The 3,369-nt window shown below is 41.1% G+C and overlaps 1 pseudogene; it reads right to left on the minus strand.

Annotated features, from left to right (window-relative positions):
* Positions 1-6: 6 nt before the first annotated feature.
* LOC102767362 lies at positions 7-1,807 on the minus strand (annotated as a pseudogene).
* Between the last annotated feature and the right edge of the window lie 1,562 nt (positions 1,808-3,369).

The raw sequence follows: 3,369 nt of genomic DNA on the forward strand, positions 1-3,369 counted from the left end.
TGTGGGAATCAGGCTTTTCAGTCCAGCTTTGACTTTGCTTGCAATTTCTTGGTCAGAACTCTGGAGAAGGCTAGAAAGAATAATGAAACCTCGATTTACACTAGCCCAGGACTTAAGGTTCTTCATACCGACATGCTCTACAATGGTTTTTGCAAAATGACCATCTCTTCTGTTTTGTTTCATCTTTTTATCTTGCTCTATTAACCACTTCAAAACAAGATGCCCTGCAGGATGTTCTGCAATGTGAAGCTCTCCATCCTTGCTTCCAGGGCACAGTTCTGCTGCTGCCAAGCTGGCGATGGCATTCATGGCAGGTTGAGAGTCTCCAGTGGCAGCTTCCAGAATGCAAGACACCAACGCACAGGCAGACTTATCTAGTACCATTTCTTGAGTGTGATCTTGCATTTAGCTTAACAAAGCTGAGGAGATGGATTCTAAGAGCTCTCGGCGATGGATCTCTGTTATCTTCTTTACTGTGTGCGTTTCCATTCCCTTTCTGCAGAACTTCAATAATTCTCAGACTGTATATGCAGGATCTTGGGGGCTTAGTAGGACAACAGGACCTTCCTTCCATATTTGTCATTTAATATGTTAGACAAGGAACTAATAGTTTCAGATATGATTATCTGCTTCACAATCAAATGCTGCCAGTAAAACCAAATGGGAGTATTGGCCATTAGCCACCTTTTCAACAGAAGTCTTCATTGTTTTCACAATCACTGTCCTGTCCTTGGGTGTGCAGGTGCATGGCCACTCTGGCACCATTATGTGTGTGTGCCAGGTAGACCACCACTTCACAGATGGCTTCATGCTGGAAGCCAAGATCAACAGTAATTAATATAAATGCGAGAAGTTCGTCAGAAGGCTGAATGGGGCTTTGATGTTCAGAAGGCTGAATATCTGCATTTTATTACCTGCTGCTGACTCAATAGCCCAAGGCAACCCCTCAAATTTGATGATCTCTTTACTGTTTACTAAACATCACCTTTGATATGTCTGTTTGCATTCCTAAAAGGCGATTGTGTATTCTAGTAAATAAAAAGCAGATGGGTGTGGAGATTCAGTGGAGCTTAGTTCCGTGAACTAAGTTCACAACTGGTTTCCCCATAATTTCCAAATTTATATTTCTTGTCTTGTGTATTAATCTGCATGTCAGTTTTTTCTTCAGGTATTTGAACCCAGGCCATGCGGGCCGTAGCCTCACAGCTTCGATCATTTCTGATCTTAGCTTCGGAGGTGCATAGGTAAAAACGTCCAAGAATACTTTATGCACCAATGAGTGCTTAGTCACAGCTTCCTTTTGGGCCATTGGAGTTAGAATCTGTTTCATTTCATCCATGATAAGTTCTAGTGTTTCTGGCTATTCCTCTAACACTGTCCAGAGTTGGGTGATCTGCTGACTTGTAAAGCTGAAATGTGTTCCCACAGGGCGCTCTGTCATGTTTCTCTGCTCTAAAATGGCTTTGTCATTGTATGGTATTCCATGACGGCTGATGGCTGAGGCTTCCGCGTGTCGGGGCATCTTCCTCACCTGGCCTTTAAAACTTCTGATTATCTCCACATTCTGCGGTTTACCCCCATACATGAGAAATTTCTTAACAATATTTCTGGAATATTTAGCTTTACGCAATTCAGCCAAGTCATCTCGCAGTCTTTCAAAAGCCTGTTTCCTCTGCTCTTTATCGCCAAACTGAATGTAACATTGCATCACACAAGCTGAATCATTGTTTTTATAAAATGTGTTTTTTTCTTGTGACATCTTTGCACCTTTTTCTGTGAATTTTTGTTTTGCTTTGACTTCCATCATGGCAACTCTCACACAGGGCTCCCCGCCGCTTTCTCTTTCAGCAAATTTTTATGGAGAGAGTAGAAAGGAGGGGGAGAGATGCAGAGAGAGAAACATTGGTGTAAGAGATTGGTTGCCTACTGCACACGCCTGCTAGGGCTGGGAATTAGTACATGCCTGCCTGGAATCAAACCCAGGACCCTTCAGTTGGCTGGCAGATGCTCTATCCACAGAGTCAAACTGGCCAAGGCTATTCCTGGGTATCATAAATTTTTTTGTTACTATGGTAATGAAATTATTTGTTTAGTTTCTCTTTCTGAGACTTCATTATTAGTGTATAAAAATGCCTTGACATAAATTTTAAATGATCTAAAACTCTGCCCGGAATCAAACCCAGGACCCTTCAGTCGGCTGGCAGATGCTCTATCCACTGAGTCAAACTGGCCAAGGCTATTCCTGGGTATCATAAATTTTTTTGTTACTATGGTAATGAAATTATTTGTTTAGTTTCTCTTTCTGAGACTTCATTATTAGTGTATAAAAATGCCTTGACATAAATTTTAAATGATCTAAAGCTACATTTTACAAATGCAAGGTGTTACTTTCAGTAGCATGAAGCTACTTTTTCTGTGTCTGCTTTTCATTACTTTAGTGCATATATGGACTTACGTTAGGTGGGGTGCCCTGGCATGCGGCGTTGAAGTGGAGAAGGGCCCTTGTGTTCATCCCAGAGCCCAGCCATGGTACAGTCTTGCCTCCAGACTAAGCTTGGCCCTGAAGAGCCTTGAGACTGTTGGAAACAAGCTTCTGAAAGCTAATTTATTTCTAGTTTTCTGTTCTGCTAGAGGCTAACCTTTTGCAAGAAAGCAGTTTGATCTGTGATATCATGGCATAGATGGGAGAAAATAATTAGCACTTAAAGGGAGGAAGTCTATGGTAGTATCAGTGAATATTCAGGTGTCTTTGGCGATGTTCACTTCTTTCAGATCTGATTGTTATGCAGGACTCGTATCAATCCTCCATCGACTACACCTGATTCACTGTTCTATGAAATCATTAAGACAAGAATTTATAACTAAAGCAATGGGTTGCCTTTTTCTCTTTTTGAGCTTCTGTTTTCAGTGGGCTGGAAAAGCTTTGCATTCTAATCATTCTCCATGGTGTTCTGAGCAGACGGTTCAAAGAATGTACAGAATAAAATACTATAAAAGTTTTTAGAAATCTGCACTTAATGCGTTTCCATGATGTAAGCATGGATTTGCCACATTGATGGTTAGCTATTTCCTTTTATGTGTAAACAGACATCTTCCAGAGCAGCCTTTCTCGGTGAGGGTTCCTGAGAGATTCAAGCCCAATGCCCTGAGTGTTCAGGCCTAATGAATTAATTCCTTGTAATTAATTATTTCTTTTCTATACATGTAGAATAGTACTGGTTATGTACTGTCTTAGACACTGAACTCATTAGATGTCTTGTTGCCTTATTTCTTTTTTTTAAAATATATTTTTTATTGATTAAGATATTACATATGTGTCCTTGTCCCCACATTATCCCCTACCCCCCGCTCATGCCCTCCCGCCCCCCG

Source organism: Myotis davidii, unplaced genomic scaffold (assembly GCF_000327345.1).
Source record: "Myotis davidii unplaced genomic scaffold, ASM32734v1 scaffold132, whole genome shotgun sequence".
Taxonomy (NCBI): Eukaryota; Metazoa; Chordata; class Mammalia; order Chiroptera; family Vespertilionidae; genus Myotis; species Myotis davidii.